Source organism: Pristiophorus japonicus, chromosome 1 (genome assembly GCF_044704955.1).
Source record: "Pristiophorus japonicus isolate sPriJap1 chromosome 1, sPriJap1.hap1, whole genome shotgun sequence".
Classification (NCBI taxonomy): domain Eukaryota; kingdom Metazoa; phylum Chordata; class Chondrichthyes; family Pristiophoridae; genus Pristiophorus; species Pristiophorus japonicus.
Window position 1 is genome coordinate 151,403,697 of NC_091977.1, and position 14,254 is coordinate 151,417,950.

Below are 14,254 nucleotides of genomic sequence, written 5' to 3' on the forward strand. Positions count from 1 at the left end.
CACCATCAGTACTGCACTGTCTGTCGAGGTCAAAGTCACCGCGGCACTGTCGTTCTATACCTAGGGTTCTTTTCAGGCCACAGCTGGCAACATTTGTCATCTGTCTCAGCATGCCACACATTGCTGCATTAGACAGGTCACTGAAGCCCTGTACACACGCAGTAGGGACTTGATCAGCTTCCCTATGACTAGGGAGGCACAGTGAGAGGGCTCTAGGATTCTCCAGAATTGCAAACTTCCCCAAGGTGCAGGGAGCAATAGACTGTACGTACATCGCGATGCGGGCACCTTTTCAGGATGCAGAGGTTTCCAGGAACCGCAAGGGATTCCACTCCCTGAATGTCCAACTTGTTGTCGACCACCAACAAATTATACTGGCAGTGAATGCTCAATTTCCGGGCAGCAGCCATGATGCTCACATCCTGCGTGAGAGCACTGTATATGACTTGTTTAACAATCAGCCACAAGATCAATGCTGGATGCTAGGTGACAAAGGATATGGCCTCGCCACCTGGCTGATGACCTCACTGCGTGATACCCACACCGAAGCTAAGAGGCGATACAACGAGAGCCATAGAGCCACTCGCAATATCGTGGAGAAAACCATTGGAGTGCTTAAGCAGCACTTTAGATGCCTGGACCACTCAGGAGGCGACCTCCAATACCATCCTGAGCAGGTAGCTCAATTCGTGGTGGTGTGCTCCATGCTGCACAACTTGGCTATCAGGAGCGGACAAGATTTGCCTGATGAGTCTGACAGTCCACCACACCAGAGAGAAGAAGAGGACGACGAGGAGGCGGATGCTGACATCGGCCCACACAATCAGGCTGATGCTGAAACCATGCCCCCACCCCCTGTAGACCACATGAAAGAGCCCATGATGGCATGGTAGCTGCAAGAGCCTTACATCAGGAGCTCATCAATGATCATTTTGCCTGAAAGAACATTGGTGTTATTTACAAAGCTGACACACTGCTGGGTGTGCAGGTCATACATCAATAGTGGGCATCACCTTGGTGACAGTTAAAGTTTAAGTTGATTGAAGTTAAGTGTCATTATACCCTTTGATAAGGAATCACCAGTGTGTAATGGTGCAGCTATCTGAGCCAATGCGCAACAAGGTATTGTTTTAAAAAAAAACATTTGAACCAAACATTTGTCTGAAATCATCAGTATTTCTGTAAAAATCAACACTTTACCCCGCCCCTCACACACCCTCCGTTTCTCCTCCCCACCTCTACCCCTTCCTCTTCCCCTCCTGACTCCAGGCCGCCTGGTCGAGGAGCTCCTCAGGCGATGCTTCATTCGCGGGGGGGGGGGGGGGGGGGAGGGGAGAATGACGACCGAAATGTTGCTTGGACGGATGTTGCTCCTGGCTCTCGTGTGGTTGGCAATGGGGGTGCGGCACCTTGGGGTGCAGTGCCGTGCTCCGGGACCACTGGGATCCCTCTGCCACCAGTGTTCCTGGCTACCAGCTCCGCCATCCCTTCCATGTTACATCTTATTTGTTGGACAAAAACTCGGTGCCAACTATGTTCTTGGTGCTTAGTAGGCTTTTTGCTGCTGGTGAATCTCCCTTGTGCCTCCCACAACAGCCAGAGAAGCACACACCACACCCACACACGCTTTCAGTCCCTCTCTCTCTGACTCCTCTTTTGTGCATGTCATGATGACCCTTGATATAATGGGCTCGATTTTCCCGAAAGCATTTTTTTGGCGCACTTGGAAGAGTTATGCCCAATTTTCTGGGGGCCTAAGTACGCCAAAAGAAAATATTCTAAGTTTCCCCGTTGATTTCTTAATTTTGGCGTACGTAACCCGACCTTTAGTTTTGGGGGTGGAGCCTTGATCTGCGCCAAAAAGATCGGGCTGCCATGGTAACCAGGGACACCATGTGAGCTGAGGCTGCAAAGTGAAGCGTACAGCCAGCTCCCAACACAGTAAAAGAATTGAAAAACACATAACACCAACTTACCTCCAACCCCGCCCGAAGGGCTTGCCGGTCCGGTCCCATTCTTGGTCCCCATTCTCCCGGTCCGGTCCCATTCTCGGTCCCCGGACACGCGCACACACACACTTTCTCTCATTCTCTCTCTCTGTGAACCGAGGACCGAGAATGGGACCGGGAGAATGGGGACCAAGAATGGGACTGGACCGGCAAGCCCTTCGGGCAGGGATGGAGGTAAGTTGCTGCTATGTGTTTTTCAATTCTTTTAGTATGTCCGGCCATCTGCTGCGCAGATTTCCATACCTGCATCGATTTCCTTAACTCTCCAGAACGTTTTTCTGTAGAGACCACACACGCTGGCCTAAGCAGAACTGGAGTAATTCTCAGCTGGCCAAACTTCCCTAAATGGGCAGAATTGGCATTGGTGGCTGGTTACGCCCCCTTTGGCTGAAAAAAAAACTGACCTAAAAAAATCGTAACTGAGTTACACTGGTGCAAATTGGGGAAACTGTGGTTTTTCAACTTAGGCTAAAAAGAGCAGCATGCTCCAAAAGAAACAGCGCAAATCACTGGGGAAATTGAACCCTATGGACCCAAAATTGCTGGCTTTCCGCTCCATCACCAGAAATGCGTCAGATTGAGAATTCTGGCAGTTGACTGAAAAGGCCATTGGCCCATCCCAAATCACTGGAATGGGATAATTCTAATATTCAGGCAGGAGGCCCACGATGAGAGGAAGCAGAGGTTATTCTTTAAAATGCACAGTTTAAAAAAAAAAATTCCCTGAAGGAAAACATTGGCTTCTGCTGGGACATAATTTGCCTCCTTTTGGATCAATTAAGTTAGCTCTTCAAAATCTTTTGGGGCCTTTGGAAGATTCAGTACAGAATCCACACTCGTTCCCAAGATTGATGAGCTGGGTGGAATTCTGGGGTAGCCCAGTAATGTCCTCCAGGAAGACCTCCAAGCAATTGCATGGATGTTTAGGATAACGGTGAGCAGAAGACTATCCTCTGAATTTCTGACGGAAGGCCAATGGGGGAAATCCAGGGTCCTGTCTCTATTAGTCCCACAAGCGATCTGCTCCGTTTGTGTCCTCCCTACTCTAGGAATTTTGGGCCGAGGAAGCTTAATTTCCTTTTATTAGTTCTCTTTTTTTTTTAAATCTGTTGACCCATCCCACTGTACCTCATGTAACTTCTGTGCTGTTGCAACTCCTTTATCTTTTTAGAATCTGAAATTTAGTGTCTCAGCAATATCAACTTTTTGATGTGGTTGTGGATTAGATTACAGGGTAAACACCCAGCACTAATTTATAGTTAGTTTTGTGATAAAGATTACAAATAAAGGGGCTGAAATTGGCCTCATCTGCGCCTCCCGTTAGCGCCTCCAGGGGGTGCTAACGGGGCGCAAATCAGTTTTCGCCCGGGCGATCGCTCCCAACAAAATTGGCTGAGTTTTTTGGAGGCGTCATCACCATGCACACCGACCTTCATTACCAACCCCCCACCCCGCCCCATTCCCCCACCCCCCCCATAAATTCGGCATCTCCCCCTCGGGTACTGCCTGCCGCTGACGATGACAGCTTCAGCTGTCGAGTTGCAGATGGGAGGCAGCTGGAGAAGCGCTATTTAAAGGTGCCATCTTGTCGATAACTTTTCTGTTGGCCATTAGTATTTCAAACTTGCGACAGATAGGCAGAGTGCCTGTTGCAAGGATTGTAGTGGTTTTCACTTTAAGGACTGTTCTGGCTCTTAAGCATTGCTTTATTTAATTTAGGGCAGATTTGACTCTAACATTTATCTAATTTCATGGGGGTTGTGTTGGCACTCGACCTCTTGCTGCAACGTCACCGTCAGAGGTTACTTAAGCGGAGACTAATGCAGAGGCAAAGGCAGAGAGAAAGAGGGGCAGCATTAGAAAGAGAAAGACAGGGAGCAGAAGATGCAGCAATACAAGGAAAAAGGCAAAGAGAGTGACAGGGAGAAAGGCACAGAGAGGGAGAAAGACAAAAAGGGAATGACGAAGACACAGAGAAGGACAGGAAGAAAGGCAGGGAGAGGGGGGGAGAAAGGCAAAGAGAGAGAGAGAGAAAGACAGGTACAAGGACAGCAGAGCTAGGTCGGGATTTGCGACATCATTGGAGTGTATGAAATCTGGAAGTCACGACACTATTACTATTAACTTCATACCCAATAAACCTGTTCACAGTCCGAGACCCACACACAATGCCTAATCTGTGGGGGGGGCGGTGGGGGAAGAGGTAAGATCAGGAACTTGGGCTGGGGGTAGGGGCAGGAACCTGGGCAGGAGGTGGGGGGGTGGTGGGAAGGTCTGAGAGAGTGAGCTCTCTGGAGTCGGCAGTCAGAATGGCTTGAATTACACTTTACAAAGTCACTGATTACGTAGGCAGGGCAGTTCTAATTACACATTCCAGAGAAACTGCGAGAGGTGGGCACCGGAGGGACTGGAGTGCATCATCACGCCCGGCAACCAAATTTTAATTTGATTTTACGTTTTAAAGTTAATTTGTTTTAATTGCCGGTGCTTTTAGTGTCCCCTTCCCTTTTATAGGGGGCACTGGGGAAAAATTGTGATTTTAGTGCCCAAAAAAAAAACAAAAAAAAAAGAAAAAACACAAAAAAAAACAAAAAAGGGGGGAAAAAAAAGGGCCTTGTAAATGTCTGCTGTGTCACCCAGGTCGGGTGGCATGGTCTTAATGTTTTATGTTTTGCAGGTAAACTCAAAAGAGTTTCCAGAGAAACTGCTGGGTGTGTCTTATCCTTCAAGAGGGCCAATCTGCAATCAGATCATGTGATCAAGGGGCCCCAATCAGAGCATTTTTCTGTTCATGACCCTTGTGCATTTCCTTATATTACCCTCTTTCGTTGACTTATTCGAATACTCCTCCGCAGTGTGTCCCCTGTGGCTGTAGCACAGCTGGTGGAAGGCTGCTGTGTGTCAGGGCCAGAGACAAATGCCCTCGACCAGCTCTGGGTCTAGAAGGCTCGGCTGCAGACTGCACCGCAGCAGGCTGGGCGGAAGCAGTCTGGGCGACGGGCAGCGACAAGTGCAATGGCGGAGTGGCAATGGTGGGATCAGGAATGCTGTCATCCTGAGAGGGGACAGCATGTTCCTGCTCCATTGACCCTTCACTGCCCCCCCACCACAGGGGCAGCACCTCAGCATCCCCACCAATCTTCTGCTGGACAGATTGCTGGGCTGCTGCGACACCATGAGATCCCTGGTCAACTGGTGGACCCAGCAACGATGGCAGCAGCCAGAGCTTGAGTGGCATGCAGCTGAGACTGCATGAGAACAGTCTGAGCTTCCATGCAAGCAAACATTGACTCGATTACCGCACTGGAAGCTGCCATATCGCCCATGACACGCGTCATGAGGTCTGGATCCGCACAGTCTCTCTGAGAGTCCACCATCGTCTGCACGCTGGCAATGATGGGCTCCATGGTATACGTAGAGCTCTGTACAATGCAAGAGGCGGACCCTTCCACGCTCCATACCACTGCCGACAGGCAACCTTGCCATTGCACCTATCCTGTCGGAGTGCATGGCCATCATCCTTTGTGTGAACGCCTTCTGCTCAGGTCCTTATCTGAGTCCTGTGCAGCAGAACTCTCTGTGGAGATGACTCCCAAGGTTCCCTTTCCCCTTGACCATGCTGCAGCCTGCTAGGCCCCGGTGTGTCAACCAGTGCAGAACCCTGTACTAACCTAACCCCTAAGGACCACGTAATGCCAGTACCTGAACTTGTGCCTGCGGGTGAGAGAAGCGGTGATGCAGTGCTTGGCTCCTCCTCCCCCTCCACATCCTCACCTCTCGTGACTCAGTTGGCAGCTCAGGTACAGACTGGTCATCTGCTGCATGGTTATCTGAAAGCATAAATGACAAGAGTTGTGTTAAGGTGAGGGCAGGGGGCAGGAATGGCACAAGGAAGGCAGACCCGTATGAGGCCTTCTGGTTTAATGGGGGAAGTGGGATGAGAAGAGGAGATAAAGATACCATTGTTGCCCCCAGTGGGCTCGATGTCTCTGCCGGCCATGGCGCCCACCACCTGCAGGCCAATGAGCTGCAGCTCTTCCTCCTCCAAGTCAGTCAGCTGGCACAATTCAGCTTCCCCCACTCCTCCCCCCAGTCTGCTGCTGCTCCCTTCTGTTATGTGCCATCTTGGCTTGCAAAAGAAAGGAACCTGTGTCTGAGTCCAGCTATGTATGTGGAAGTTATGCCTGTCATGGTTGATTAGCTGTTAATGTAGGCAAGACGTGAAGTGAGGATGTGACTGAGTAGGTACAGATGCTTGGTAGTTGCCTGTTGGGTTAGTGCAGGTTTGCAGAGTGTGTACAGACAGACGCTCAGAGGCTGGTATGTAAGAGTTGTGCAAACATGTACTCATCTTGATCACCCTACAGAGGTCGTTGAATTTCTTCCGGCACTGTGTTGGCTCTTCTAACAGGATTTGCAGCAGCTATCTTAAAACTTCCTCCCAGCTCTCAGTGAAGTCCAGCAATTATGAAAATGACCAGGTGCTGCCTGAAATGACATCCCCTTTAAGAACTAGAATGAGCAGGAGGCTGATAATTGCTGAATGAAAGTCACCTGAAATTGCGTGCAGCTCTGGTAATTGCATGCAGCAGCGCCCCACTGAGGCCATTAGCACCTCAATTACCACCTCCCTTCTTTTCTGAAGCAAAAATGCCCAATTTTCCACAGTTTTGTAGCTCATCTCGCCAGGCGCTATCCTTTCAAAAAGTTAAAAGTTAGCGCGCCAAATGGGGCACTGCTGAATTTCACCCCCAAAGAGTCCTAATTCATTGCAATAAAAGTTGTTCTTGTGCTTTCCCGACTACATAAGACAATTTCTTGTGGTAAAGTTGATTATCTGTCTTCCAGAATATTGAACTTGTCGTCAAACCCAACATTTTTAGATTGCCATAAAAATCAAGAAATTCGGGAGAATACAAATTTCCAAATCAAGATAAGCCAAAAGATTAATCGGATTCTGATAAAACTGGCTTCCATTTTCCATCTGTTTGTTGCAAATGAATTTTACTTCGCTTAAACACAATTCTCCTTTAACCACATAGTGGCATCAAACTGTATGTCATTCAATTCCCAGTTTCTAATTTCAAAAATAAAAAGTTCATGTCCTCTGTACAATGGTCATTGGGCAATTCTTTTCAGTGACTCTTCATTTACAATAACCAAAATATCTTCGCACCCTGATTACATACACTTTTCTGATATTCAGTAATAAAGTCAGCACTTTAGCTTTATTGTGTTTCCTATGTCCTTACAACCCAGCAGGCAAAAAGTAATGAGACTTCCAATTCAAGTTTATCTCCCAAATACGTGTGGCTAGATTTTGTGTTTTTTTTTGCTGTCTTGCCTTCACACGATCCAGCAGAGTTTAAAGAGAATATTTAAATGTGATGACATTCCTCCTAGCCTATTACCAGATAGAACTCTAAATTAGGCTGTTATTGTGTGAGTTTCAGATGGTTGCAGAAATTAATGGGGAAATGATAGCATAACTTTAAATGTGTATTTTCACTTTTGCTAGTTATTTTTTAAAAACAGAGCAAGAAACTTCCCTTGATTTGTATAAACAGCACACAAACACATGCTGCAGAATGAAGACAATAGGTTTCTATTTGAATGAGCTCACTGATATTAAAAGACTTCCATCCTAAAGTGCCCCATATTGTCTTACTACTTTTGAAAATAGTGTCAGTACATGTTTTACCTCAGCAATTATCAGCTCGGTTCGAGAAACTGGCATTTGATCACCCATTGACCTAATGCAATCTTCATGTAAATGGGTAAGTAGAAAGCCTCCCTGGACGCTGCTTCAATATACAATTTAGAGTGCTACATGAGTTGTAGAACCCCCGTTTGAAATTAGTACCAGGTGGTGAGTGGCCTAACCAGTGGCCCTTAAAGGGGCTGCTGGTGGCAGTTTAAAAAAAAAAGGTGAAGACAGCCACAGGCAGTGCTGTCCATGCCTGGTGCGAAGCTTGAATTGTGGCAGGTGACATAGCTCGGTGACCGCCTCCTTGGTGAAGCGAAGGCGCTTCATACATTGCTCCTGAGTAAAGTTAATGTAGGAGTGCTCCCTGTCGATATGACCCCCTGTGCTGTGCCCTCCTCCTCCCTCTTCTGGCAGCTGTTCCAGCTCTGTGGTGTCTTCCTTGTTGTTGCCTCTCATTATCCAGCCTCAAGCAGCCATCTGAGACCACCCATGTCTGCAGCCAGACTATTTTTGAGGCAAACAATAACAGTGGGAAACCAGTACAATCTTTCGCTGTGTAGACAGTGAACTTTCCAGTGATTAAACACTCCATAAAAAGTCCAGAACTTAACCAGCATCCTGAAATGATAAACCAGCAGCTAACCTGTAAGTGCTGCATGATCCCTTTAAATAGTGCTGGAAGAGGGCCTTCCTGCCTATTAGCGCCATGTTGTACTGTGCGAGTTCAACACATCGTGAGTAAATGGTGCTTTTGAAAACCAAAAAAGGTCCTGTGCATCCAATTTGATGAATTTATTCTGTCTGGGGTTTAAATGTTTCTGATGTGTACTTCTGCCACCAGTGCAGCTACCTTATCCAATATGATAGGCGGTGTACTTCCGGCCGGAAATATGTATGCACTTTCTCTGCGGCTGAATTTTTAGGACCTAAAGTTCAACACTTGAATGTTACTTTCTCTTTTAAATTATTAATTAGCTTTTTTTTGTATTTTAAATATTTGTAAGTAATTCTAAAGTAATATGATTTGATTATATAAATTAGCATTTCACTAATTTATAATACCTGTAGTGAATAGACATTGCCTTCTGCATAGGTAGCATGTCTGCACTGGCATAAAATTCTAAAGCAACTGCTGAGAAAATGCTAGTGAGCAGTAGCATCAGTGGTTGAACACTGGATTCTTGCAATGCCTTGCTGAGTTCAACCCTCAACTGACATTTGTATTTTAACATCCTCACAATTTATTTGGCTAGCCAAGAAATAACCATAGCAATATTGCTCTGTTTCTTTGAAAGAAAAATTTAGTAACAACAAGTAGTTATATAGTATCTTTAACATAAACATCCCAAGGCACTTCACAGGAGTATTATCAGACAAAAAATTTGACACTGAGCCACATAAGGAGAAATTAGGGCAGGTGAACGAAAGCTTGGTCAAAGAGATAGGTTTTAAAGAGCATCTTAAAGTAGGAAAGAGAGGCGGAGAGGTTTAGGCAGGGAGTTCCAGAACTTGGGGCCTAGGCAACAGAAGACACGGCCACCAATGGTTGAGCAATTATAATCAAGGCTGCTCAAGAGGGCCGAATTAGAGGAGCGCAGATATCTTGGAGGGGTCTGAAGGAGGAAACAGCGATAGGGAGAGGCGATGCCATGGAGGGATTTGAAAACAAGAATGAGAATTTTGAAATCAAGACGTTGCTTAACCAGGAGCCAATGTAGGTCAGTGAGCACAGGGGTGATGGGTAAGCAGGACCTGATACGAGTTAGGACATGGGCAGCCAAGTTTTGGATTACCTCAAATTTACGTAGGGTAAAATGTGGGAGGCCAGCCAGGAGTGCATTGGAATAGTCAGTCTAGAGGTAAAAATGGCTTGGATGAGGGTTTCAGCAGCAGATGAGCTGCGGCAAGGGTGGAGACGGGTGATATCACGGAGGTGGAAATAGGCGGTCTTAGTTATGTTGCGGATATGTGGTTGAAAGCTCATTTCAGGGTCAAATATGACACCAAGGTTGCAAACAGTGTGATTTAGCCTCAGGCAGATGTTGGGGAGAGGGATGGAGACTGGCTAGGGAACGGAGTTTGTGGTGGGGACCGAAAACAATGGCTTTGGTCTTCCGAATATTTAATTGGAGAAAATTTCTGCTCATTGTCTGACATTCAGTTTTGAATCAGTCTGACAATTTAGAGACATGGAGGGGTAGAGAGAAGTGGCAGTGAGGTAAAGCTGGGTGTCATCAGCATACATGTGGAAACTGACGCTGTGTTTTCAGATGATATTGCCAAGGAGCAACATGTAGATGAAAAATAGGAGGGGGCAAAGGATAGATCCTTTGGGGACACCAGAGGTAGCGATGCGGGAGCAGTAAGAGAAGCTGTTGCAGGTGATTCTCTGGCTAGAATTAGATATATAAGAATGGAACCAGGCAAGTGCAGTCCCACCCAGCTGGACGACGGTGGAGAGGTGTTGGAAAAGGATGGAGTGGTCAACCGTGTCGAAGGCTGCAGACAAGAAGGACGAAAAAGGATAGTTTGCCTTTGTCATAATCACAAAAAATTTAATTTGTGACTTTGATGAGAGCTGTTTCAATACTGTGGCAAGGGCGGAAACTTGATTGAGTGACTCAAACATACAGATGTGTGCAAGATGGGCACGGATTTGGGAGGTGACAGCACGTTCAAGGATTTTGGAGAAGAAAGGGAGGTTAGAGATGGGGCAGTCATTTGCAAGAACGGAGAGGGTCAAGGGTTGGTTTTTTGAGAGGGGTGATGATTGCAGATTTGAGGTAGAACCGATTCTACCTTGTAAAAGCATACTTGAGGTTTAATCAGTTCCAAAAAGACATTTATGGCTATTCTGGCTGTGGACAGTCCCAGAATATTATGAGAAATAATAGTAGGGGCCTAAAACATGGGGTGCAGGAGGAGAAGAAATGTATTTTTAAAAGGTATCCGTTTGGTACATTAGACTTATTTATGTTTCAAGAGGCATTTGCAAAACTTTAGATCCTAGTATTATCCTCACAAGATTTTTTGTTTCATAATTAATATTTTCATATGTATAATCCCAGAAATGTCATGAACTGGTGACCAATTAATGTGCACTACTTTGTTTTTTACCCTCTTATTCATCAAATGAAGACTGAGTTGAGAAGTTCCAATATAAAGTTATATGCAACTAATTTATTTGTACTGTTCAATTTATTTAGATATATAGTGCAACCTATATAAATAGACACTCCCAAAAAATGGGCACCTGCAAATAAAAATATACACTTATTGAGTAACCCAAATTCTTGCATGGTAAAATATACAAGAGGCACTCTGAAACCATGGATGCTCGCAAATTGCAAACTATGCACCAAGCCCTTTTACAACTTAAAACATGGGACAGGCAAATCAATGTGAGGCATCAGTGGGTTTTGGGAAAGAAACAGCTTCTGTGGAATGGGGTGCTCTTTACCCAGCATTCATAGTGGCAGAGAAACTGCTCTACCTCTGAGATTTAATCCTTGAACGGCTCTATCCCAGGAATAGAGCAGTTTATCTTCCACTATTGATGTTGGGTAAAGAACTCTCTATTTGACAAATGTCGTTTCACAAAATCAGTTGCCGCCTTGCACTGATCTGCATGCGCTGACTCCTGAATCAAGGAAGGCGTGTGCAAACATTGGGTGATGCCACCCTATCTGTGACTGCTGGCAGCTCCTCTCTCCCTGACCCTGCCATCATCTCTTTTCCCTCGGCTTCTAATGGTGGATCTGCTTCTTTGAAGAGCTTTGTCTTTAGGGAGTGAAGGGTGATGGCTATACTGGATCTCTCTGTCTCTTTGCTGCTCTTTAGAGTGATGGACAGACCTGTGAGTCCCAGGTCTTTGTGCAGAATCAATGCTCAACCAGAAAACTGCAGTTTCACTCCTGCACATAATGCGGCCTGTTGTGTTTTCCCTCCCAAATGTTCTCAATCCGTTCTAAAACTTGCCTTTGGAAGCTTTAATATATCGGCACAACCTGTCATAATATTTCTTCCTTTATTTGGCCAGTGACTGCTCTAATGTTGGCAAGTAGAAATGAGAAACACAATCCATTACTGAAGTTACACTCTGCTCCAAGTGATAGAGGTTTGAAATGAAACAGGAATCTTGGCATGTTTTTCAACTGATTAGGTGCTGATTATAATCTCAGCTGGTTCTTAAAGATTGTTGGGTACATACAATAACCATTTTGAAAATACGGACACCTCCAAAAAAAGGATAGCTGTGCCGGTCCCCAAGCTATCCGTAATTTACATGTTTCACTGTACTTGCTAAATATTCTATCCAATATTGTTTTGGAAAAAATTGTGGGAACATAACAATAAGAACATAACAATTAGGAGCAGGAGTAGGCCATTCGGCTCCTCGAGCCTGCTCCACCATTCAATAAGCTCATGGTTGATCTTCGACCTCAACTCCACTTTCCTGCCCAATCCCCATATTCCTTGATTCCCCTAGAATCCAAAAATCTATTGATCTCATTCTTGAATATACTTTGCTTTGAGGGTGTCCCTGAAACGCCTCCTCTGCCCATCTGGGGCCCGCCTACCACGCAGGGATTCCGAGCCGAGTGCCCGCCCCGGGAGTCTCGTGCCGGGCACACGAACAACGCGGCCCACCCAACGGAGCCGGCCAAGCGCGGCCACCGCCTCGATGCCGGGAATGCCGGCCTAAACGAGGACACCAACATTGGTGCATCCGTCCCCCCAGGATCCTGTGGAGACAACGCCGGTGGCACCCCTCCAGCGACCCGAGGTGTCCACTGCAAATATGGTCCACATCTCCGAGCCACACAGGAGGGCTACAGCCCTGTAGACCATAAGCCTGAAGCCAGATTTGAGGGTCTGATCTTCGAACACTCCTTTCCTTAAGCGGCCGAAGGCTGCGCTGGCGCACTGGAGGCGGTGTTGCCCTTGCTGATAGGTTCTCGAGGTATGGAAAGTGGTCCACGTTGTCCAGGGCCGCGCCGTGGATCTTGATGACTGGGGGGGCAGTGCTGTGTGGCGGGGTCAGGTTGGTGGAGGACCTTTGTCTTATGGATGTTTAGTGTAAGACCTATACTTTCGAAGCCTCAAAGCCTCCTTGATGAAATGCAACATCTCCACCAACACCTGGGAGTCCCTGGCCAAAGACCGCCCTAAGTGAAGGAAGAGCATCCAGGAGGGCGCTGAGCACCTTGAGTCTCGTCGCCGAGAGCATGCAGAAAGCAAGCGCAGGTAGCAGAAGGAGCGTGCGGCAAACCAGTCCCACCCTCCCTTTCCTTCAACCACTGTCTGTCCCACCTGCGACAGAGACCGCAACTCCCGCACTGGGCTGCCCAGCCACCCGAGAACTCACCCCTAGAGTGGAAGCAAGTCTTCCTCGATTTCGAGGGAATGACTATGATGATGAATATACTCTATGATTTAGCATTCACAGCCCTTTTGGGTCCAGAATTCCAAAGATTCACAACCCTCCGAGTAAAGAAATCCCCTCTCATCTGAGTCCCAAATGGCCGACCCCCAATCCCGAGACTGCACCGTTGGGGGCAGTTCTGTAGCAAAATGGTCTTGCAATGTAATTGGATCTTCTATAGTTCCAAAGTATAGAGCACCAGTGTAAGAAACATGCAACTTTTTACTAAATTGAAGGAATAAAGTGCAACAAAATGTTTAGTCTTACAGTATGCTTAGCTGTTTGCTTTGTGACAATTTTCTAATGGTAACTTTAGATGAAGTACTTATGAATTTTCCAACATTTTCCAGAGAATAAAAGATATCATATCCACCTGGTATTTTTGAAAAATATGATTCTATTAAGCCAGCATGTTGCCTACCCCCTTTACGTATGGAATTGCTTGCAGTTAAATGCTTTTGCAAGGTAATTTTATAGCAAAGCTGACTTTAAAAATCCTTATACTATGTCACAAAGACTTTGACTTGAAAATATAGAGACAGATTTCCCAATCTGTGACACAATAAAATAAACATCTGGCATGTCTTTTTATATTAGTCAGTAACTTTTAACATTGTTGTTCCCAATTTAAGTGTATCTAAGGGTTAAGTCATGGCAGGAGAGCTCGGTCGGGTGTTATGCTCCTCCTGTACCATGTGGGAACTCGGGGACACTTCCGGTGTCCCTGAAGACTACGTGTGCGGGAAGTGTATCCGCCTCGAGCTCCTGACGGTCCGCGTTGCGGAATTGGAGCTGAGGGTGGATTCACTCTGGAGCATCCACGATGCTGAGAATGACGTGAGTATCACGTGTAGTGAGTTGGTCTTACTGCAGGAGAAGGGTCCACAGCCAGATAGGGAATGGAAGAACAGCAGGAAGAGTAGTGCAAGGAAGGTAGTGCAGGGGTCCTCTGTGGTCATCCCCCTGCAAAACAGATACACCGCTTTGAGTACTGTTGGGGGGATGACTCATCAGGGGAGGGCAGCAGCAGCCAAGTTCATGGCACCGTGGCTGGCTCTGCTGCACAGGAGGGCAGGAAAAAGAGTGGGAGCACGATAGTGATGGGGGATTCAA